General features: G+C 47.6%; 1 pseudogene; it reads left to right on the top strand.

Annotated features, from left to right (window-relative positions):
* The first annotated feature begins 3,647 nt into the window (after nucleotides 1-3,647).
* LOC136306528 (polycomb group RING finger protein 6-like) lies at nucleotides 3,648-7,851 on the top strand (annotated as a pseudogene).
* Nucleotides 7,852-8,415: the final 564 nt, after the last annotated feature.

Genomic DNA, 8,415 nt, shown 5'->3' with positions numbered 1-8,415 from the left:
CACTGGCCCTCTCTGAGTCTCCTGCTCGATCCTCTCTCACAGACCTACACCCCAAGCTAGAGGTCAACTGTGTTAACTGCAAAACACACCTCCTTATCTGCAAAGACCCCACTCTCTGCCCAGGTCAGTGGCCAGTGGCCCACCTGGCCTCTGTCTCTGCTTCCACTGATCCATCACTGGCTTTTCCTGGATTGTCTTCCTCTCCTGTCCAGCCCTGAGCACTTCTCACTCTCCATTGTCTGGTGAAGGCAGCGCCTCCCGAGACCTCTCAGTCCCACAAGTCCAGCCTCAGAACCACCAATTCACCTGCCTCCAGGACATCTCCCTCAGGTCCTCGCAGCCAGAGACTCCATCTCTGCCCCCAAATTTGCTCTTCCCTTATAGTTCCTCTTAGCAAATGGCCCTACTAAACACCTCAGCCTCCTGAACCAGAAATCGCCCTCCCCTTATTCAGTATGTGTAATCATCAAATTCATGAAATAATTCTTGAATACATTGCCATATTTTCATTCCAACCTCCACCACTCTCCCCAGGCACCCTCATCTCTCACCTGTATTATGCCAACATCTGCCTGGCATCCCTCCTCCACCTGGTTACATCGCACTCACCAATCAAAGAACTTTCTCTCAAGGAGAAAATCTGACTATGACACTCACTGTTATAACCCTCAGCAGCTCCCAATCACCCCCCCCCGAGATAAGGTTCACCCCCTTCAGGAAATGCCATATGAGCAACCCTGCTCACCTCTGAACCCCCTAAACCCCCAGACTCACTGGACAACTGTATACTTCTGTCCTTGAACATTCTGTGCCCTTTGTCTGGAAAACAGTTTTGCCCCTTGACCATCTGAGCTGAATTTCTATTTGCCTGTCAAAGTCAACCAGACATCTTGTCTGCTAAGACGCCTCCTCTGAGCAGCTGCAGCCCTGAGGCTGGCTCCTCAGCCCTCCTCAGGATCACTTCTCCTGGGCCCCACCTGGCCCTGCTTCCCTTGGACACCCCACACCAATTTTTGCTTATCTCCCTTCTAGAGAGCAGGGGCCATGTCTCACTCATCTTGGTATATGCTGGGCGCACAGTAGGTACTCAGTAAGTGTTGGCAAACAATGAATGAGTGGGTGAATAAAGAAAGGAAAAAAGATAGCTTTATCTCAAAGCCAAGATGACCCTGACTGTTCCACAAACACACAGCTTCTCCTTCACACCCCCAGGTGGGACCCAGTGAGCCGCCTTGTTTCCTGTCAGCCTCAGCATCATTCTGCCCCGGGCAGTCACCGCTGGAGGAGAGTGAGTGACCTTTTCAAGCCCAAACATCCCCAATGAAAACACACCTACTCCTTGACTGACTCATTTCCACCCTGCTTCCTGACCCAGAAGTTAAATTTTCTGGCTCAAGAAGAAGAAGGGGCCTGACCTGTGGTGGCGCAGTGGATAAAGCGTTGACCTGGAAATGCTGAGGTTGCCGGTTTGAAACCCTGGGCTTGCCTGGTCAAGGCACATATGGGAGTTGATGCTTCCAGCTCCTCCCCCCTTCTCTCTCTCTGTCTCTCTCTCCTCTCTGTCCCTCTCTGTCTCTCCTCTCTCTCTCCTCTCTAAAATGAATATATAAAATTAAATTAAATTTAAAAAAAAAAGAAGAAGAAGAAGGCAGAAGAGGTACTGGGGAGGGAACTCCTGCTTGCCTTGAGGGCTCCCAAGGAGGGAATGTTGGGTCTGCTCTGGGGGGTAGCAAGGCTGGAGGCTCCAACTCTGCCTCCCAGGGTCTTGCATCTAGAACTCAGGGGGATCAGGACTGAGACCTATTAGCCCACACACACACCCCCACCCAGTGTGAGCAGACACACTGGGAGCCGGGGCCCAAGACACAGAGACAGCAAAGTTCCAGGTCTCCCACCTGATCCACAAAGTGCCTTCCACTCATAGCGGTTACAGACCCATTGGTCCTACAGACTCACTCTCCACTCTTTACCACCTGCTCCTTGACCAGCACAGGCTATCAGGATGGCCCCCTTGCCCTCGGTGAGAGGATCAGCAGTGGGGTGTCTGTGGGAAGTCAGACAGAGACCCCTGTTTCTTTATTCTTCACAGGGACCCAGCAGTCTGCTTGCCTCCCATGATCAAACAGAGGTCCCAGCATTGTTAGAGAGTTCTCAGTCTCTGGGTTCCAATAACTCTTCTAGCCCTAAACTCCCTTCTTAGGTAGGGTAGTAACAGATCTGGAGTCCTGGGGCTAGAAAGACAACACTCTGATTTCCCTATGGCATAGGGCCTATGTCCATGCCTTGTGAATTCCTTCATTAAAACACCCTCCAGGATTCTGACTGGCGGCACCATCTGCTTTCTGCTGGGGCCTGAGTAAATGCAGCCGGCAGCCCGATCCTCCCCACGTGGTCCCACAAGTACTGTGCTGTCTCCTCACCCTCTCCCTGCCTGCCCACCAGCCTCCCACTCCATGATCACCTGTCCCCTGCTCTCCTCATCCCAGCAGTGGAAGTTCCACAGGCTCACAGCAGCCTCACCCGACCCCAACAGCAGGGATGAGGGCAGAGGTGGCATCTCTCAAGGGGCCAGTGTCTCAGTGTGGAATGGGGCAGAGAAAAGCCAGTAAGAGAAGGGACTAGCATAAAAACGTCAGACAACAGGCTCCAGATTACATTAACAGCAGTCCTTGCTCATGTCCTGGCCAAGATGTCCACCCTGGAGAAGTCAGGTGCCCAGCAGGTCACTGGCACTACTAACAGTGAAGTGTCCTTGGGTCGACCAGCACGGAGACTTTGTCTCCTCCTGCCCCATCTCCTTCCATGTTCTTTTTCTTGTCAACCTCCATGGTTAAGTGGAACCCCTTCGTCCCCAAGGCCCAATTCTGCCCCTTCCCCTCAGCCCTGTGCCCTCCTCACTGAGTCTCTGGGCCTCTCAACCTTGGCCCAGGCTCTGCCCTGAGACAAAATGGACCACAGTGAAGCCTGAGACTCCCACCAACCCCAGGGCCCTACTCAGCAGGTCTGCTCCCTGGGGCAGAAAGCACATCTGAACCCAGAGCTGCAGACTCAGATGCTAAAGTTCTGAGTTCCCCTCTGCACCTCAGTTTTCCCATCTGAAGACAGAGGAGGGGAGGGGATGCTTTCACCAGGGTATGCCCAGACCCACTAGATGCATATTTGCCGTCAAATATTTGCTTAAGCTATGGGTCCAAATGCAATGCCCTCATTCCCTTCCCCTCCTGCGGTTCACTGGAATCCTGCTGGGACCCATATCCCAGCTCCTAAAACCAGGTCACTTGCCCCCTCAGGCCTGCTGGTGCTCCCTACTTGTAGCAGGACGCGGGGTGACTGGAGCAGCAGCATCCCACAGTGAGGGCCCCTCCTGGGCAGAGGCAGAAGGACTGCGGGAGATTGAAGTGAGGTGTAAACAAACCATGGATGGTATCCTGGACGGGGAACACCGTAGCCAAGGGCAACCATGGGCCCCTTCCATAGGTGTCTCCAGCTCACCCAGCCAAGAATCCAAGAAGGCCTCCCTGAAGTGGTCTCTTCAACGATGAGAGGCCAGAAAAACAGAAGGGAGGGAGGAGTACCTTACTGAGGGTTCAGGGTTGCAGAGGAGTGGAGGTATGAGAGACACTAATAGAACTGTGCAACTCCAAGAAATGTGGTATGGCTCAGGGACAGGCACAGGTGACAAGGTGGTGACGAGTAAGGCCCCAGGAGGCTCCCATCCTATGCAGGCCCAAAAGGAGTCAGACAGAAGGACCCAGGCACAACAGGTGGGCAGGGGCCTGGGGGGAAGGCATTTGAAGGTTTTGCCAGTGACAGGCCTGAAAGAAGACCTAGGTATGGCGTGGAGAAGGATGGGTGTGCTGGAGGCAGACATGGCTCCATGTGCTGGGATATGAGGTACCCCTTCCACCCAGTTCCACAGACCCTCCCTGCATCACAATACTTGGGAGGGGTCTATGCATGTGGGTGGTTTTGGATAACATAAAACATTCCATGACATAGTTATTGCCATATGGTGAGGACATGCTCATAACTATTTCGGGGGCCTGGGCCAGAGCTCTCAGGAGGGTGGTGGTCATGGACCTTGGGAGACTATGGTTCTATTTGCATGTCCATGAAAACTCATTGCGATCCAGGACATAAATAATGTCAGGCTTTTGTGAAAATTAATCTGTTCTCCTATTTTTATTTAAATTTAGACTTAGACCATTACCTCAAAAATGTCCAGAGCAATTTTTTTTCTGATGCATGCAGTAAAAATAGGAATCCGTCAGTATAATTTATATAAAGTATGTATTTGAGTGTGTATCTGTATGTATGCATCTCTTATCAGCATATTTTTAAATTAGTTTTGGACATATTTTTATGAAAACTAGATATTGAGTTCTGCTAGAATCGAAAGATTAAAATATTTTTGTGTCAAAATGGAGGACTTCTGCTTTCGGCTACAACAGGGAGGCTTACAGCAGACCAAGACTCTCACCAAGGACAACTAAAAATGCATCAAAAGAGCAAAACAAAATAAAAGGTTTGTTTCAGGCACCAGAAGAAGAAGGTCTTATGTATCCATGGCCTCAGGGAAAGGCGAGCTCTCTGTGGTGAGTCATACACCGCAGTCAGCCGGGAGAGCTTTGGTCACACAGGTTGACAGGCTTGCAAGCGGGGTTGAGGATGGCCTCCAAGTCTGGAGAAGCCAATAGAGCTTTCTGCAAGATCACGACCCTGAGGAGTCAGAACATAGAGTGCTAGCTTGCCAGGACAGAATAAGAGGCATCCAAGTTCCTGAAAGTAGGCAGGTGCAGAAGAGTCAGACCAACCCACGGTATCTGTTTCCACCAGCACCCTCAAGATGCCAGCCTATTGTTGATGGCAGAGAGCGTCAGGCCAAGAAATAAAGCAAAGGGTCTGAAATGCAATTTATAAGAGATTTGTATGCTTGGGAAATAAAAACTGGAACTCTTGACCCTTATAGGAAGACACACTTTGATAAATACTACAGGTTGTTGGCTGGAAAGGGAATAGCCCAAAGACAAGGGTGCACCAGAGGCAAACCAAGTATGGAGCTCAGCCTAAAGGCACCGCAGCATCTGACGAAATTAAAAATGCCTATTCTTACTCCATATCACTGCTGGACGATAGAGTAAATATCTCCCAGAGGCCACTACTGTGTTTCATTTACAATGCCCAGTATTAAAACAAATAGTAACAGGCATACCAAACACAAGGTAAAGAGGAAAATCAAATAACAGAAACAAACCTATATGTGACCCAGACATCAGAATTATCCTATACAAATTTTTAAAAAACTATAATTAAAGCACAATAATCTTATATATTTATATATTGCAAAATAATTACCATCACAATGTTTTCTATTATCTCTATCACATGACATACATTTTTTGTGCTGACACCATTAAGATCTACCTTTTCACGAATTTTCAAGAATGTAATATAATACTATTAACTATGCTTACACCATGCTGTACATTAGATCTCCAGAACTCATTCATCTTATCACTAGAAGTTTATATCCTTTGAATGATACCTCTCCATTTCCTCCACCCCATAGCCAACATTCTCCTGTTTCTGTGAGTTAAGCTTCTTTAGATTTCACATATAAGGGACCTCATGAAATATTTGTCTTTCTCTGTCTGATTTATTTCATTTAACATAAAGCCCACAAAGTCCATTCCTGTTGTCACAGATGGCAAGATTTTATTCTTTTTATGATGAATAATAATATTCCATTGTATATATGTACCAAATTCTTTTTATTCATTCATTCATCAACGGACACCTATGTGTTCATATCTTAGTTATTGTAGATAATGTTGTGGTGATTATGATAATACATGTATCTTTCTGTGTTAATGTCTTTATATTTTTTGGATAAATTCCCAGAACTGGAATTGCTGGATCATCAGGTATTTCTAGTTTCAATTTTTTGAGGAAACTCTATACTGTTTCCCTTCATGGTTGCATTAATTTACATTCCAACTAACAGTACATGTGTTCCCTTCTCTCCATATCCTCACCAGAATGTGTTATTTCTTGTCCTTTTTTTTTTTTTTTTTTTTTTTTTGTATTTTTCTGAAGCTGGAAACGGGGAGAGACAGTCAGACAGACTCCCGCATGCGCCCGACCGGGATCCACCTGGCACGCCCACCAGGGGGCCATGCTCTGCCCACCAGGGGGCGATGCTCTGCCCCTCTGGGGCGTCGCTCTGCCGCGACCAGAGCCACTCTAGCGCCTGGGGCAGAGGCCAAGGAGCCATCCCCAGCGCCCGGGCCATCTTTGCTCCAATGGAGCCTCGGCTGTGGCAGGGGAAGAGAGAGACAGAGAGGAAGGAGGGGGAGGGGTGGAGAAGCAAATGGGCGCTTCTCCTATGTGCCCTGGCCGGGAATCGAACCCGGGTCCCCTGCACGCCAGGCCGACGCTCTACCGCTGAGCCAACCGGCCAGGGCCTCTTGTCTTTTTTATAATACCTATCTTAACAGGTGTGATGTAATTTCTCATTCAGCATCCATTGCAAGGCAGGTCTAGTAGTGATTATCTCCCTCAGATTTCATCTTTAAGGGAACATCTTTATCTTGCCTTCATTTATGAAGCACAACTTTGCTGGGTAAAGTATTCTTGGTTGGCAGTTTTTTTCTTTCAGTGCTTTGAATATATCATCTCATTCTGACCTGTCCCTCAAAGTATTTTCTAAGAAATATGCTGACAGTCTTTGGAGATTCCCTTGTAGGAAATCCAGGCAAATTGGATTATGGCCCACCCTAGTGATCTCATTTTACTTAACTGCCTTTTTGAAAACCTCTACCTTGAAAGCAGAAGAAGCTGCAGCCATGCCACTCCCTCCTCCCATGTCCCCTTCTTCCCTCACCCCAGTGCCCGCAGCAAGTGAGGAGGGTCCGCTGCCTTTGTTCAAGGCCGGGGCTCCTGGCTGCTTGGGTTCCTGGTCCCCTGAGTTGGAGCCAGAGCGCAGCCTGGGCCACTTGAGGAGCCACTTCGAGGATGAGGAGTTGGAAGAGGATGAGGAGTTGGAAGAGGATGAGGAGCTGAAGGAAGAAGAGGAGAAGGAGGAGGAAGAGATGAGCCACTTCTCACTGAGGTTGGAGAGGTGCCGGCTGGAATTGGAGGACTAGGAAGATCGATCGCCTGACTAATCTCTGTGAGCTGACCCCATACATCTTGTGTTCCATTTGCAAAGATTACTTAATAGAAGCAACTACCATTACAGAATGTCTTCATACATTTTGTGAAAGCTGCATTGTAAGACATTTTTACTATAGCAACAGATGTCCAAAATGCAACATGGTAGTACATCAAACACAACCTCTTTATAACATAAGGTTGGACTGACAATTGCAAGACATAGTGTACAAATTAGTGATCAACCTAGAGGAAAGAGAAAAAAAGCAAATGCATGATTTCTATAAAGAAAGAGGTCTAGAAGTACCTAAACCTGCTGTTCCACAGCCAGTCCCTTCAAGCAAAGGAAGATCTAAGAAGTCTTAAAGTCAGTGTTTCAGATTCCACCTGAACTTGGTATGTCTTTATTACTAGAGGTCATTGGTGCTAACAAAGGCACAGGACATTTTAAGCCAATGGAAAAGAAGTTTGTCCGAGTCTCAGGAGAAGCAACTATTGGGCATGTAGAAAAATTTCTCAGAAGAAAACTGGATCTTGATCCAGCTTGTCAGGAAGATAAGATATCATCTGTGGCAACCACTTGTTGGAGCAGTACCAACTCTGAAGGAAATCCGACCTGTAATAGGTGATGCAGCAATGCAGGATGGCCTTCTGGTCCTTCATTTTGATCTCATGGTTTCTCCTCTGAAAATCACTTGAAGATTCTAGGAGTGCAGGAGAGAGGAGGGAAACAAAATCAGGTGGCTTCTGCAAGATTGCATCTCACCAAAGATTTTCACATGTAATTGCTACCATTTTGTGCTAAGACAGACATCTGTTTTCAGCACCAAGCATTATAACATGTATAAGTATAACTTGGAATGATGAAATGCATGTTTTACTAGTGACTATATATAAAAAGCATCCATAGCTCAGGGGGGAAATTTTTAAGTATTGCATTTTTAAATTCCTTGTGATTTCAAATCCTATAATATTGATTTTGCTTCCAAATCTTTGTTGTAAATCCGCTAGTTTTTTTTCATTGAGCCATATCCCCTTTAAGTTGGTCGTTTGGATTCTGCTCCCTGCAATGGTATCAACTGGGCAGGAAATAAATATGCTCTTTTTTTTTTTTTTTTTTTTGCATTTTTCCGAAGCTGGAAACAGGGAGAGACAGTCAGACAGACTCCCGCATGCGCCCGACCGGGATCCACCCGGCACGCCCACCAGGGGCGACGCTCTGCCCACCAGGGGGCGATGCTCTGCCCATCCTGGGCGTCGCCA

Source organism: Saccopteryx bilineata, chromosome 5 (assembly GCF_036850765.1).
Source record: "Saccopteryx bilineata isolate mSacBil1 chromosome 5, mSacBil1_pri_phased_curated, whole genome shotgun sequence".
Classification (NCBI taxonomy): domain Eukaryota; kingdom Metazoa; phylum Chordata; class Mammalia; order Chiroptera; family Emballonuridae; genus Saccopteryx; species Saccopteryx bilineata.
The sequence above is the reverse complement of the archived record's forward strand: the minus strand, read 5'-3'. Positions and strand labels throughout refer to the sequence as shown.